This window comes from Pleurodeles waltl, chromosome 4_1 (assembly GCF_031143425.1).
Source record: "Pleurodeles waltl isolate 20211129_DDA chromosome 4_1, aPleWal1.hap1.20221129, whole genome shotgun sequence".
In the NCBI taxonomy this organism is placed as follows: Eukaryota; Metazoa; Chordata; class Amphibia; order Caudata; family Salamandridae; genus Pleurodeles; species Pleurodeles waltl.
This window is the reverse complement of record NC_090442.1, coordinates 196,493,517-196,510,307: the sequence shown is the minus strand read 5'-3', so window position 1 is coordinate 196,510,307 and position 16,791 is coordinate 196,493,517. Positions and strand designations below refer to the sequence as shown.

Genomic DNA, 16,791 nt, shown 5'->3' with positions numbered 1-16,791 from the left:
TCTTTGCGTTGAAAATCGTTTTGATTTGACTTTTAGCGTTTTCCTCCTTTTTCGCGTGATGTTTCAGTGCACTCTGTAACTGCTCATTGGACAGTACATCTTCATACATTACCCCTTCAGAGCCCCGAAGCTCTCATGAATAGTGTCGTATTTCTGTTTATAGCGGAAAATGTTTATTCTATGTGAACATATTTTAAGTACATCGTTTTTCCACAGTGCCCTGCTATTTTCTTGATTTGGGAACAAAAACAGCCTAACAGGTTGCTGAAATTTATATTGCATGCACCCTGATAGGTGGGCCTGCCTGCATATTTCCAATTGTTGCTTTTAATAATTAGAATTTGTAATAAAACACAAAATGCTCGGTTTCCCTCCTGATGCCGGAAAAGGTGCTAAGGTATTATACAATGTTACACTTGGGAACAGGTTCATTTAGAAAACAAGCATTGACATAACCAATAGATCTTGCATTTGGGACCTTATAAGTATTCAGTCATGCAGCACATTATTCTGGGTGCTTCAAAATTACTGTTAACCCCAAGCCCATTTAGAGAAGCAAAACTTTGAGTATTTAAATGCATCAAAAGATTGGATAAACTTAACAACAAAGTAGGCCAAATTGAAATTAATGCAGATGGAGTTGTTGAGTCACTGTTGGAACCCTTGACCCGACAAGGGTCTTGAAGGATGTAGAACATTAAAATGTGTTCATATTTCATTTTGTAGATGGGGATTTTGGGGTATGTGGTGCAGCCGATAGTGACCATGTCACCCAAGTTATAACATGAATCTGGCATGTAGAAAAACTATCACACTAAGGTAAGCACCAACCATTTCAGCGAGGGAACAGTTCATAATTTGTATGCTGATAACTATCACCAAACAAGGATAAACTTGCTCTTATGAACATTTTTGCAGTTGCCTATATCGTTACCAAATCACTTCCTGTAAGCAAGGCATCAGTATCCCAGTTCAGAGCTTTATTTATTTTGACCGATCATAATTGTTAGTGCAATGCTGAAATCCCTCACTCTTTTGAGAGTTATATTACACACATACTACGGAGTGGTCTTTCACATATCTGGCAAATGAGAGCTTGGTACTCATGAAAGGGCAGAGCACACAGCACCTGAGTGAAGGCCATGTATTACTGCACTATTCCACTATTGCGCTTGCCTCGCTCAGTACCGCTGCCTTCTCCTTGGAAGGCAGGGTCTGTTGCAAGCTAGTAGAAACACATGCGGTTGGTATACTTTGTTAAATAAAAGCTACATAAGACTACATTTCCTATTAGTTTTTTTATTTAATTTATTATTTTGGTATGCAACTAGTGTGATTAGACACTGTCTTGAAATCAGTTGATGATCAGGGTTGTGGAATAGGAATGACTATACAAGAAAGGATACTTTAGAAAGACAAGAGTGTGCCTGAAGACAACTTCAAGTCTCAAAGCGTTTACTTTCAGAATTTTGGCTTGAGGCTGCTGGTTGCCAGATGACTCTGCGTCTCGAGGAAAAAATTGTTTCTATCCAAGAGTTTCTTAGGCCACAGTGGTGCGTACTGAGATTTGTAATCTAACCATGCATCCTGAATCTTGCAGTATTGCTTTAAACTACAGGGAGTGCAGAATTATTAGGCAAGTTGTATTTTTGAGGATTAATTTTATTATTGAACAACCATGTTCTCAATGAACCCAAAAAACTCATTAATATCAAAGCTGAATATTTTTGGAAGTAGTTTTTAGTTTGTTTTTAGTTTTAGCTATGTTAGGGGGATATCTGTGTGTGCAGGTGACTATTACTGTGCATAATTATTAGGCAACTTAACAAAAAATATATATATACCCATTTCAATTATTTATTATTACCAGTGAAACCAATATAACATCTCAACATTCACAAATATACATTTCTGACATTCAAAAACAAAACAAAAACAAATCAGTGACCAATATAGCCACCTTTCTTTGCAAGGACACTCAAAAGCCTGCCATCCATGGATGCTGTCAGTTTTTTGATCTGTTCACCATCAACATTGCGTGCAGCAGCAACCACAGCCTCCCAGACACTGTTCAGAGAGGTGTACTGTTTTCCCTCCTTGTAAATCTCACATTTGATGATGGACCACAGGTTCTCAATGGGGTTCAGATCAGGTGAACAAGGAGGCCATGTCATTAGATTTCCTTCTTTTATACCCTTTCTTGCCAGCCACGCTGTGGAGTACTTGGACGCGTGTGATGGAGCATTGTCCTGCATGAAAATCATGTTTTTCTTGAAGGATGCAGACTTCTTCCTGTACCACTGCTTGAAGAAGGTGTCTTCCAGGAACTGGCAGTAGGACTGGGAGTTGAGCTTGACTCCATCCTCAACCCGAAAAGGCCCCACAAGCTCATCTCTGATGATACCAGCCTAAACCAGTACTCCACCTCCACCTTGCTGGCGTCTGAGTCGGACTGGAGCTCTCTTCCCTTTACCAATCCAGCCACGGGCCCATCCATCTGGCCCATCAAGACTCACTCTCATTTCATCAGTCCATAAAACCTTAGAAAAATCAGTCTTGAGATATTTCTTGGCCCAGTCTTGACGTTTCAGCTTGTGTGTCTTGTTCAGTGGTGGTCGTCTTTCAGCCTTTCTTACCTTGGCCATGTCTCTGAGTATTGCACACCTTGTGCTTTTGGGCACTCCAGTGATGTTGCAGCTCTGAAATATGGCCAAACTGGTGGCAAGTGGCATCGTGGCAGCTGCACGCTTGACTTTTCTCAGTTCATGGGCAGTTATTTTGTGCCTTGGTTTTTCCACACGCTTCTTGCGACCCTGTTGACTATTTTGAATGAAACGCTTGATTGTTCGATGATCACGCTTCAGAAGCTTTGCAATTTTAAGAGTGCTGCATCCCTCTGCAAGATATCTTACTATTTTTGACTTTTCTGAGCCTGTCAAGTCCTTCTTTTGACCCATTTTGCCAAAGGAAAGGAAGTTGCCTAATAATTATGCACACCTGATATAGGGTGTTGATGTCATTAGACCACACCCCTTCTCATTACAGAGATGCACATCACCTAATATGCTTAATTGGTAGTAGGCTTTCGAGCCTATACAGCTTGGAGTAAGACAACATGCATAAAGAGGATGATGTGGTCAAAATACTCATTTGCCTAATAATTCTGCATTCCCTGTATTATGAACGTAAAAACAGTGAGCACAAGCCCTCGATTGAAGAAGTTTTGTCCTCACAACTTGTAGTCATATGGTAACTTTACAGCTGCCCCGTCACCCCTTGTCTCACGCCCCCAATCATTCCTCACTATATAGTCAAAAGCAATTTGCATGCTGGAATTTTTAGCAAATACTTGCAAAGTGAAAATGAAACAAAACATTTTACACTGCAATGCTTTTAGCCAAAAGTCCACGAAAGGCTAAATATGTCATATGTGACATGGGGCCACTTGAAACCTATCCCATCAAGGTAAAGAGATGAGCAAGACGCTACAAAGGGTTTTTGCTTTTAACGTAGCATTTTCCACAAGAGTGCAGGACAAGAAACTTGAAAGCTCTGAAACTTTGTCATTGTATCTGTGTACTGAAATATATTTATGTATCACTTTGTTTGCTGTGAACACTACTTCTATTGGTAGAGAGTCGGTATCTGAATAGAACTCCTACTTGTACATTGCAAAGTTCTTGTAGAAGCCTCCTTTTAATTTGCTATTCAAAATAAAAAATGATCCGAATCATGATAGCACCAAGGTAAAGTATGATCCTCGCCAATTACTTTGTTTACTGTCCTCTTTAACTATAACATACTCAGTTCTTTTCACCCATAATAGGCCTGATTGGCAAATTTAAACACCTGCTGACGATAAGCATATGCAATGCAATGTTCTCGTATTTGCTCCAGTTAGAGCTATTGGCGTTGTAAATTCCTAACTGGACATTTTTTTTGCCACATAAATTGAAAATGAAAAGTAAAACATTAGTTGACATAAGCAATCTTATTCAAAGTGCCATGGCCGCCATAAGCATGAGCACAAAGGAGAGAAACAAAAGGAAAAATACGTTTGCTCACAGTCAAACTTATCAGCAATAGTGCAATTATTTAAGTAACAGGGTCAGTCTGCAAGGCAGTAACAGAACCTTCCCAAGGAGGGACAAACGTAAAGCATTTACCAATGATAACAAAGGATTTTTTAAAGGCAACCCAACGAACGAGTGAAAGTGATGGGCATGAGGTGGGCGTGGTTAAGAGCCCACAATACTTACAAAAGGTCAAACGCTTGCATGCTCAACTGTAGAAAATGAGTAGAGAGTGTTAAATACTTCTGTTGTTTTTATCATTTATAATTTAGGTGGGTGCTTTTTATCTTCCTTTATTTGTGATGATACATTTTTTGTGGGTGGTCGGTGTAAGTATTTTGCAACATACGGATAATTCTCCTTTCCTTCTCCCTCCCGTCTTCTAACTAAATACACAGCATAGCTCAGTCTGACCAGAACAGTACATGGCTGGCTGCTGTAGCAACCACATTGTTCTCCCAGCCATTTGTATTGGCTCACACATTGAATGGGCGATCTGAGTTTGAGTTACTGGCAGGAAGTTAGTATGTACACGTGCACAGATGACGTTGGATGTCAACACCTTTCCTTTATGTAGCGCGGTAACCATGTTAGAGTATAATGTCCCAGTGATTACAGAGGCAGAAATAATTTCCAAAATGTCGCAAATACAGAATGTTAAGCAATACTAAGCATGTCTTAAAGGCAACATCAGAAGGAGATCGCTTTTGTCAGGATTCACTGTGCACTTCTCTGAGAACCCCTCTCTGGTTCAAAATAGCCAGCCCTTTTAGGTGTATCAAACCAAAGTCAATTGAATCTTTCTTTAATATTCAAGTCGGAGTTGATCCAACTCTAGTGGCAGCAGACATCAGCTTCGCTAAATTGCTACATATCAACATTGCTTTAAAGTAGATTAGGATATTTTAGCTTTCCACAAAACATTCCAGGACAGTAATAATGGCGATTCTTTCTGCTTCACTATTAGATCATCATTAGGCAACTCCATGTGCCTAATGACAATAGAGGTCCTTATATCACCATTGTTTGCTGCCTGTCTTCCCCACTTAAAAAAATCACGTGGCAGTGTTGCCAGTAACATGCCGTGGGCTCACCCTCATGCATCAACTCCACCCTCACACCTTATTGGTTCTAGGAATGCAAGCCACAGTGAACCATGTGAAAAAATATTTGGATACATTTTCTGGATTATTCTTACAGACCACGGCCCAGGAATAGGCCTTTTAGGCCCCCAGCACTAAGGACTTTCTCAGGCTTATCACGTGGCAGTGAACAGTAGCATGAAAAATGTGCACTTTTCATTTCAACATTTATATTTAACTACCAACCAATATAATTTAAAAATGGAAATATCTAGAAGGAAAAAGCATGATAAACATAACTATTCTAATCAGTCCGAAAGGCAGAGATGGGAATCTGTATTCTTCTGCCCAAAGAGTGCATTGTTTATTTAGCATAGCTACTTTGGAGAAGAAAGCAGTCAGTACAACAGACACAGACAGTTGCTACCTCTCAAAGAGAAAGTACTCCCTAAAAAGTATTGGCAAAGCCAAAAGGTTTTACGTTTGGGACCTACTGGCATTGCTAGTGGTTTGAAACAATATTGTACAGCATCACCGATGCTTTGCAGCATGGCTTAAGATGAATAAAAAAGCCTATCGTGGTTGTCATAGTTACCACCACACGTGCGCACCACACATGTGCACGCCTACAAAATGACCCAGCGTTTATTTTTATTTTTTATTTACTGATACAAGTTGGATCCGTAAATAAAGAGTATCTGATAGAGACTTCTAGCTGCAGATTCCTTACCTTGGAATTCCCTGGCGTTGGCTTTCGAATCCAGAATTTTTCTGCTGAGCAGTACCCTGTGTGCGCCGTTGGGTAGCGTCATTCGGATTCACGTGCGTCGTCTGGCTCCGCGTGGTGTTGTCAGTCGTTGGAGCCGTCTGTGATGTAACGTCCTTCCATATAAGCACCACCCCAATGCGCGTACGTCAGTTCTTTTCCTTCCGCGCCGGTTAAGCACAGATCCGGAAAGAGGTACCCTTTTCCTTTGACGATTGTCGAGGTTTTTCGCTTGATTGTTTGAACATGTCTTCCAGAAAGACAGGATTCAAGCTGTGTGGTGCATGTCATCGCACCATGTCGGTTACGGATCCTCACAGAGTGTGTCATTGGTGTCTGGAAAAGGACCACAATTCGACATCGTGTTCCGACTGTTGGGCCATGGCTCTGAAGGCCTTGAGGGAGAGATCCGTCAAACTTCTGGCGGCCCGACAGCCATCTTCAGTCAGCGCAACTCTGAGGAGGTCACGGTCCCGCAGTAGGAGGAAGTCACCGCACTGCTCCCGGAGCCCCAAGTCCTCTTCCTCGCATTCGAGGTCACCCGATCATTCAGGTAATAGGCACAAGGAGAAGAAGAAGTCCAAGCGGACTTCGACTTCATCACGCCCATCGGCCGACAAGGCATATAAGGAATGTGGACGTTCTGAGCGCGGTTCAGCGGAGCCGTCACCAGGGCCGACTTCGCATCTTCCCCCTTTTCCAGGGACCGGAGCGACCCCTGCTCAGATAAGAGTTTTACGAGGCTATGCCCCTTTTTTTTGAGCGGGCTGCACCCTCTGGTGGGTCTTCGGGCCCAGCGGGGTCAGCAGGGGCCCCATCGGATTCAACGTCGGCGGCTTCGGCCTCAGCGCCGTTGGGGACCCAAGGATCTGATAGCGGATCCGGACCAGCACCAGTCTCTCACAGTCGACCGGGTCCGACGTTGAAGCTTCCTCCACCACTTGCGCCCACTGGTGGTAGCCCCATCCGGATGATCCGGAGTCGGAACGATGTCCTATGACGCCGATATCGACTATGACAGTGCCGATTAGGTCCAGATCATTGCCTGAGCCTTATTTTGAACAGCAAGGCGCAGTAGAGTGGGAGGGGTCTGAGGACCCTTGAGAATGTTTATTGGAGCAAGAACAGGACTGATATGAGGATTTAGCAGAAGCCAGTGGACTGGACACTTCTCCAGGTACTGGCATGCTCTCTCCTCCCAATGTGGCTACGGAGGAGGGGGCTTCTTATGCTATGGTGGTGCTTAGGGCAGCTGAGGTCTTGGACCTAGACTTGCCCACGGTTCCAGTCAGGACGAATCTCCTGACAGAGATGCTTCAACAGGGGGTGACTCCATCAGAGCCAATGTTGCCCTTCAATGAGGCCCTAACGGACGTCCTTCTGGGAACATGGTCCAAACCCAGCACAGGGGCTTCTGTCGGCCGCCGCCATAGACCTGCTCCAAATGACCGTAGTTTCCTTACCCAACACGCCACCCCCCAACGCGCCACCCCGGAGAGCGTGGTGGTCCAAGCCTCCACTTCCCGTGGTGCATTTCCTTCCACCCCTCCGGATAGGGAATCCAAGAGGCTGCACCAACTTGGAAAGAAGTAGTTTTCTTCCTCCAGCCTGGCATTGAGGTCAGTAAACACCTCCTGCCTATTGGGCATAATACCATACCTTATGTGATACGGTGGCACAGATGCCGCCCCATGTCCCGGATGGCGTACGGGGCACTCTCACCCAGGCTGTGAAGGATGGGAGAGATGCAGCCAAGTTTACAATCGGGTGTGGATTGGACACGACCGACACGCTGGGTAGTGTGATTGCATCTACAGTGGCCCTATGTCGCAACGCCTAACTTCGTTCTACTGGATTTTCAGGGGTTGTCCAGTCGAGTTTGATGGACATGCCCTTTGATGATCTCGCCTTTTTGGTGACAAGGCAGGCTGCAGGTTCAAGGATTCTCGAGCTATGGCCAGATCCTTGGGCCTCTCGGTGCCAGCTCGACAGCAGTCTGTCTTCCATCTCTTTTGAGGCTTTGGAAGGGGCGCGGTACCACTCCAGCCTCAATTTAGCCACGTCCTCCGGCTTCACAGCATCCTAGGAGACGACTTGGTCATGGTACCGTCAGACCCAGAGTGTCTGGCCAGACGTCGGCCACCACGCAGCCCCCCTCCATAGCACTCAAGCCCTCCTAGTGTGGTTCTGCAAGACCATGTCCGTCCAGTTAGAGGGAGGATTAAATTTCATCTCCCACACTGGCATTCCATCACAACGGACAAATGGGTCTTGCAGATCATACGGAAGGGCTGTTCCCTTCCCTTCCAGTCTTTTCCTCCTTCTACCCCTCCGATAAAAGAACGGCTGATGGAGGACCATTTGCTTTTGCGCCGCAAGGAAGTTACGGCTCTCTTGGCCAAGGGAACTATAGAAAGGGTCCCAATGTCAGAAGTAGACAGTCGTCGTTATTCCCACTACTTTCTGATTCCCCAAAAGAACAAGGGTCTTTGCCCTATCCTGGATTTAAGGGACGTCAATTTCTTCCTCAAGAAGGAGAAATTCAAGATGCCCACTCTTGCTCAGAGCTTGTCTGACCTAGACCAAGGAGCCTGGATGGTAGCGTTGAACTTGCAGGATGTGTATTTTCACATCCCCATCTTGCCCGCCCACAGGCTTTACTTGCGGTTTAAGATGGGCCACCAGCACTTTCAGTTTACCGTGCTCCCCTTCGGTCTCACCAGTGCCCCACGGGTGTTCCCCAAAGTGGTGGCGGTGGTGGCAGCTCATCTGTGCAGGTGAGGGATTTCAGTCTTCCCCTCCCTAGACGATTGACTGTAGAAGGCTCCCATCTCCAGACGATGGCGAACCTCCTGCATTCGCTGGGGTTCACTATAAATGTGCTAAAGTCACACCTGACTCCCTCTCAGAAGCTCACTTTCATCGAAGCTGTTCTGGACACAGTGCAGTATTTGGCCTATCCTCCTGAGCGGTGAGTCCAGGATATTCAGGTTATGATACCGATGTTTCGGCCTCTATCCTGGGTTTTGGTGAAACAGACTGAGGTTGTTGGGACTCATGGCTTCCTGCATCCTATTGGTCAAGCATGGCATATGAGGGCTCTGCAGTGTGACCTGAAATTCCAATGGGCACAGCATCAGGGAAATCTTACCGACGTGGTTCAGATCTCTGAGGGAACTGCAAAGGATCTGCAGTGGTGGTTAATGAACTGCGATTGGGTCAAAGGCAGGCTCCTCTCCCTTCTCCAACCAGATCTCATAGTAGTAACGGATGCATCACTTCTGGGATGAGACGGCCATCTGGGAAAGGTGGAGAACAGGGGTCGCTGGTCTCCGCAGAATCTGGGCTCCATATCAACTTGTTGGAGCTTCGGGCGATCCGACTAGCATTAAAAGCATTTCTTCCTGTTGTGAAAGGGAAGGTAGTGCAGGTGTTCACGGACAACACTACCGTGATGTGGTACTGCAACAAGCAGGGCGGGGTGGGGTCATGGACCCTTTGTCAAGAGACTTTGCATCTCTGGACATGGCTGAAACAGCAGGGCATATCCCTGCGGTTCAACACCTGGCAGGTTCTCTGAACGCCAGGGCAGACAAATTCAGCCAGCAATGCTTAGCGGATCACAAGTGGTATCTCCATCCGGAAGTGGCTCAAGGACTCTATCAGCAGAGGGGAGAGCCTTGGTTAGATCCGTGCGCCTCCGCAGACAATGCGCAATGTCAGCAGTTTTGTGCGCTGGAGTTTCCAAGGGGGCTATTGCCAAGCAACGCTTTTCATCGCGAGTGGAGTTCAGGCCTCCTGTACGCCTTTCCGCCCATACCACTTCTGCCCAGAGTTCTCAAGAAAGTCCAGAACGACCGGGCCCAAATAATCCTTGTGGCTCCGGATTGGGCACAAAGAGTTTGGTATCCAGAATTTCTCAAAATGAGCATCAGTCCTCCAATTAGGTTGCTTCTTTGGGAGAATCTTCTGTTGCAGCAGCAGGAGAAGGTTCTCCACCGGAACCTGCCAACTTTGCGGCTTCATGGTTGGATGTTCAGCTGTGACAGTTGATGGTTAATGACCTCCCTCCCGAAGTCTGTGATGTCATTCTGGCAGCCAGGCATCCGTCTACTAAGTCGATTTACGCCTGCCGGTGGAAACTTTTTGTTTCATATTGTACAGAGAGGTCTATTAATCCTTTTTCTTCTTATCTTTCTAATATCCTTCTGTTTATTCTATCACTGTCCCAACAAGGTTCCTCCTTAGGGACTCTTAAGGGCTATCTTGCTGCCTTATCGGCTTTTCTACGAGAGGGGCATTTTGCTCGCTCGGTCCTACAGGACTTCCTGGTGTAAAGTATATCCTCCCAACCCACCACCAGGAATTATAGCTTGGGTATCTATTCTAAGGTAAGGAATGTGCAGCTAGAAGTCTCTATCAGATGAACAAGCTACTTACCTTTGGTAACAAATTATCTGGTAGAGACTCTATCTAGCTTCAGATTCCTAACACCCACCCAGGCCTCCCCGCTCTGCGTCTATATACATCATGTTCTCATATATTTTTCCCTTTCTCAAGAGCATGTCTTTTTCCTCAAACAATCAAGTGTAAAACTAAATACTTGTTGGTTCTACCATGACTGCGCTTCTGGCGTGGGAAGTTGTGGAATAGAACTGATGTACGTGCGCCGGGGTGGTGCTTATATGGAAGAACGTAATGTCACAGACGGCTCCAGCGATGCTGACGACGCCACACGGAGCCGGACGATGCATGCAGATCCGAACAACACCACCCAACGGTGTGCGCAGAGTACTGCTCAGCAGAAAAATTCCAGATTCGAAGCTGACGTCAGGGAATTCTAAGGTAAGGAATCTGCAGCTAGATAGAGTCTCTACCAGATAATTTGTTACCAAAGGTAAGTAACTTGTTCTTTAAGGAAAAACATTAGAGTACATTAAAAAGAGAAAGATGCATAAATTCAGAAGCCACTTCATCCCTTAATGCAGATATTAAATGTGTTCATATCCTAATTTCCATGATTAACACTGTCCCCTTGGAGTTAAGGGGAAATGATTGGAAATAATCTCCCCAAATATTATGAAATGGAGAATGGAATGCAGATGAACTTTTAATGTATTTAGGAGACACCGTCCTCTCAAATATGCACTACACCACTAAAATGCTGTTTAGGTATATCATGTGCATATTTTACTTGATTATTTTTTTTTTACCATTTTCTCTAGAGGTGACAAGATGTAGTAACTAATTCAATATCAAATTAATATCTACTAACACATTTTTTAATTGCATTTCAGCAAAATAACTTACTTAAAGAAATATTTTCTGTAATGTACACAGTCAATCAGGCATTCCATCTGCTCCCTTCAAATAATAGGGCAGGTACACCTACAGTTGGTCTAATATCTGGACACAAAATAGAGTGAACAGAGTCATGAAATCGAGCTCACATCACTGTGGGGATCATGGTTGTGGGTATTCTTTTATCATTAACTGGCTTTTTTATATGTACACCAAGTCGTCCCTCATTTCCCTGTTTGGAGTAGAAGGTCACACAAGCTTATGGACTTCACACCAACTGCCCAAATTTAGGATATTTTATGTCGGCGCCTCATACATGTGTATATTTTCCTTTCAGTGGCCAGATTCGATTCACTTGTCACCTGTACCACTTCTCCTGGGGTTTGAGCAGGACATTGGAGGAATTTGTGTTTATATTTGTGTTCTCTTTTGTGGCCTTTTGTTTCTCTGCTCCTTTCTAGTGTGTGGTCACCCATCAAAGGCTTTCATTGGTTACTTATTTTTGCAGAACAGTTAGTTTATTTCACAACTGACTTTCTGTGTTTTATGTTTTATTTTATTTTTTATTTTTTTGCGTCCTGCTAGCTCTTCTGGTTAGTTGGTGTTTTGACTGTGTAAATGTTTGAATAAACACAGTTAATATATAAACACCGCTGTGGGTCACTTTCTGATGGTGTGTGTGTGTAAGTAAATATATACACGCACACACACTTTTATTTATTAATATGCTACACGGTGGTGATAGCCGCTGTGTAGTTATAGTTATGTCAGAGTTTCTGTAGGAAAGGATTTTTTTGTCTTTTTAATAACTTTGACACCATTTGACAAATCTGCACAAAACATTTCCAACAAAATTCATCCCCTATGACTGTTTCATAGAAAGATTTGTGCCAACCCATCAAGAAGGGGCCAAAAAAAGGGGAGTACCAAAATAGATAGTTCAGTTCCCACAGGGATGTTTTATCTCTGATACAAAAAAATGCTGCTGATTGCAACTACACCTAATTTGACAAAAAAGTAAAACTTTACTCAGCATGCTTTTTGTTCCTTGGTGTAAATCTGTTTAGCAGTTTTTGAAAAATTAGCATTTAAAAGGTGGTTGGGTGTGGATGGAGTGGTTAATACTTCTAAAAATATTAGGGCTATCTGGACCTTTGGTGTGCAGATACGCTCTGATTGGCCCTTTCCAAGTGGATGGGTGGATCCTGATTGGCTGGCCACAACATGGAGAACATGTTATGGTAGCCATTACAGGACTTGGGAACTCAGACGCCGAGTCCTAAAAAAAAAATGATAGACCACGTAAGCGAGCAGCTGGTGGGATCATCGTGACCACTAGGGCCTTTTTGGGGTGGTGTTTTGCATAAAATGGTTCCCGTGGCTACTGGGTCACACCAGAGGGTGATAACCTTTGCAGTACCATGCCATTTGTTAGACAGTTAAAACGGCACTGGTCTTTGAAGGTTATGCTGCAAACATGTTTGGCACGCAACACCTGCTGTGTTCCACAAAGGAACTAAACAGTTCTATAGGGCTAAGAAAAATGTAATATTCGAAAGAAATGAACAGTTATCAAGCTTTGCTCCACTGGAAAAACTGCAACGTTGCAAAGATGGACCACATTGACCAGAATACACCTGGAGAGATAATGAATTTGGCTTTACTTAAAACTCACATCTGAAGGCTGCTTGTGAGTGCTGATCCTGTTAAAAAAGGCGTCCTGTCACTGAGGAGAGATGAGGAAGGATTGACTGAAGAACAGATGAGCAGAAAGAGGAATTATGCTGTTTGGAATAACCAGGTTTTGAGGTCTTCCTGAAGGAGTGCCAGATGGACTGTGAGTGAAAATGCAAAGACAGAGCAATCCAGTTCTATGTTCCCAGGTACAAGGAGTGACTGCTGATTTTAGCTTACTGAAAGTGAGGCATCACCGCTAAATGGAGTTCTAAAGAACGCAGAGAGCGGGAAGGGAGTAAGTTAGTATGCCCTTCAGGAGTTAAATATTATGTAGAGCTTGATAAGTTTAGGCCTAAAACCTTAAAAATAATTCACTTTCGAACTGTGAGCCAGACAGACCTTTAACTAGGAGTATGAGTTTTGGTGGATAAGTTAACTTTGCATGCTGCCTTATTTTGAACCAATTGAAGCCGATGAAGGAGATATATCTGAAATGCCTACTTAAAAGACATTACACTAATCCAGTCATGCCATGTTTTATCGCCTGGGGTGTATGTCTGCAAAGCATTTCCGAAGCAATTTCAGAATGTGTAAGCAAGTGGTAGATACTCTGGTGACTTTGGAAGCCTTGGCTATATTGAGGTGGAAGATGATTCCAAGAGTTTACTGAGTCTCCCGGAAGAGGTGTGACACCAAGGTTCCTAGGCCACCAACCAGAGGACCAGACTGAGGAAGAGTTACCAAACGTCATTACCTCAGCCGCGTTTCTCTTCAGCCTTACGAAATTAAGACTCATCCAAGAATCAACCACTGGCATGTAAGCTTGGAAGTTCAATTGCATTTGATAGAAATTGTGAGAACTAGAGACAATAATTTGAGTATCATTTGTTTGGACAGAATCTTAAACCCAAAAGATTTAACCAGACAGACTAATTGAGAAACCTACAGATGAAATAGCATAGGACTTAGGGTTGAGCCTTGTGGGACCTCACACATATAAATAATAGTATCAGCTTTGAAAGGGGGATAGAGATAACATTTGAGTGAGAGAAGGTAGGAACAAGGAGATCTAAGAGCACTAATGCAAATTCTAAGTTGGTGTCAGTCATTATTTTATTTTGGTGAAGAGTTGACCATAAAAAGTCAAATAGAAAAAAGGGTCATTCAACACTAAAACACAGTACAATAATCCATAGTTAAAAACTATACCAAACCAGCAATATTTCAAACAATAACATGGCATATTCTATCCATTCTTTGTGCATTAAAGTTAATTTACCTTCTCATTTCCAAGAGTAAAAGCTGTACATTCAGATTGGTGAACTTTTTCTTCGACTGTAAGACAATATCAAAAGTCACTGAGAGATCAAGTAGGATTAGGGTGCCAAGGTGGTGTGGAAGGTATCTGTTGCAGCCAGGAGTGCCGAGTCTGTGATGTGAAGAGTGGAAGACTGATTGGAAGGAGTCTTGGAGCTGGTTGGATTCAAGTTAGTTGGTGAGTTGCATATTTACAAATATCATACGTTTATTAGGAAATGGTAAAAGCGCTATGGGCCTGTAATTCACCGGGTTATAGGGATTCAGCACTTGGGCTCTTCAGTATAGTCACTAGAGATGCATGTTTTAACAAGCTCGGACCAGAAGCCGACTGTAACAATAGATTGACAAGATGCATGACATAAGGGCCAGCATGGTAGACATGAGAGAAGGCTACGGGGGTGGACATAGATCATCTGGTGCGCTCGATCTCATGGTGTTTGAGGGCCTTTAGTGTGTCTTCCAGAGTGACCAATGTAAGGGTGTCCACAAAAATGTTTAGAAAAGCAAGAATGATGATGGGTGATTGGGAGTGAAATCCCTTTGTATGTAGGTGATATTTTTGGTAAGGTGGAAGGATAGAGCTGAACATAGCAAATCCTTAGGTATGATAGTTTGCACGCTGTGGGCTGCAGAAACCCTTTGGCTAGTTGAAATAAGTCCTAGGAGACATTAACTTAATTATCCAGGAAGCTTGCAAAGTGAGCTCAGCAAGCAACTCCAGTGAGCTGATATTGATAATTCTTAATAGCAATTTCATACATTTTTGTATCTTCTTGTACAAATGTATACATATACAGATCCTTTTGAATAATTTGCAGCCCCTTTTTGTCCTGTAGTTCCTCGGCAAACCAGGAGGCAGAGGGAGTAGTGCTACTTGGTGCATAGGATTTAATGAAAGCAGGGTTGCTGAGCTCGATTTCAAGTCAGTTAATAAAGTTAGTGCAGGCTTTTGTGATATTTTCACTGATAGTCTAGGGTAAGTTGGTTAAAGTTCACTGCATATTATCAGAGGGGACCCTAGACCAGGGATTGCGTAAGGTCAAGATATTCAGAGGCGGTCTGTTTGGTGTACTTGTTGGAACTGGCCTCGCAGCATAGACAGACTTCGTAAGGAGACTGGAATCCTGCATAAGGATAGATTAACGTTTGATAAGACAGAATCAAAAAGGTGGCCCGCCGTATGTCTAGGGCCCAAGTCCAGTTAAGACGGGCACAGAGTCTCCATATCTTGAAGAGTACTACACAAGTCACTGGTTCGTGGGGTCAAAATGGAAACTGAGATCTTCAATAGAGGAACAATAGGCAGATATAAGAATGTGGTGACCACAAATGGGAGCTAGTTTGGCAGTGAAATCTGTGTGAGGTCTGACGGCACCGGAGAAAGATAGCATATGGGTAACATTAAGATTGAAAACCATTCCAACCTTGGGGATGGAGGGCAATGGCTGGGGGAGTGATGGCAATACCCTCGCCTCATCTTTTAGGTTGATCTAGATGCCTAACATGGTAAAAGATACCCTCCCTTGTCAACTGGAAAACACCAGCTCCTAAAAACTGCATCATTTTACTTGCTTAGCCAATGATTTATGACAATGTGATATGACTTGATGTATGATGACGTTGAATGCTGCACTATGAAACTTTTGGTATAACCATTGTACGATGATTTGCACTGGATTGGCTTGATTTATGTCCATGAGGCCATGTCACCACCAACTATCATGGTGGAATATTGGGATGTTATGCAGACCTTCCAGCTCACACTGTCCCACTGTGCATCACACAATATCTGCTCCCATCACAGGCTCACCTGGTGAGGAGCCCATATCACACAGTGTGCAAACAGTTAGGTGGTAACCACTGCAGAGAGCAGAATTCCAGCTGGTTGGATGCTCTGAGCAGCCGATGTCCATTTTGGGTTGTGCAACCTCCCCAGGACATCAGAGGGAGCCTTCAAGGACTTTTTAGGGGCAAGCACAAAGCGCTCTGTCCCCTGATGTAATCTGTCTTTGGGCTTCCAACCACGCCCATGTCACGTCAGTCACACTGGTTCGTGGTCTTGCCTTTTAAAATCTGCTTGCTTTCATTAGTGGAAGGCATTTATAGGTCATGCCTTTTCCTGTGTTAAGCGTTCCTCGAGCGCACCGACCAACTATTGGAAACAAACGAGGTTCCATGTTTTCCGTATGGTTTCTGAACTACTTTTTCTCTTTATTTCGCAGCGCGATGCGAACGCGCTATGTTTTTTTTCCCTCCAGTTAATGTGGCAAAAAAAGTCTGGTTAGGAGTTTACAACGCTAATAGCTCTAACTCGACGAAACGCGAGACCCGTTGCATTGCAAATGCTTGTTTGTGATGGAGGGGTGAGGCTGTGAATTAAATAGTGCTTGTGCCTATAATCGGCACTAAATTATGCCCCCTTCAAGTTCCTTCCTCCCACTGTGAAAAATGTTCTTAAGTTGCTGGGTCTGGTTGTGTGTGCGGTAATCGACGGTCTGCCTACGAGCGCTCAAATGCATACATTGCCGCCCATGATTCCAACTCACCGCGAGCCTTCAGTAGTTCGTTCTGA

At 44.0% G+C, this 16,791-nt stretch overlaps 1 protein-coding gene across 2 annotated transcripts in view; it reads left to right on the top strand.

Moving 5' to 3' along the window:
• WNT5B (Wnt family member 5B) overlaps positions 1-16,791 on the top strand; it is a 241,384-nt gene that overhangs the window by 139,229 nt on the left and 85,364 nt on the right. The window lies entirely within an intron of this gene.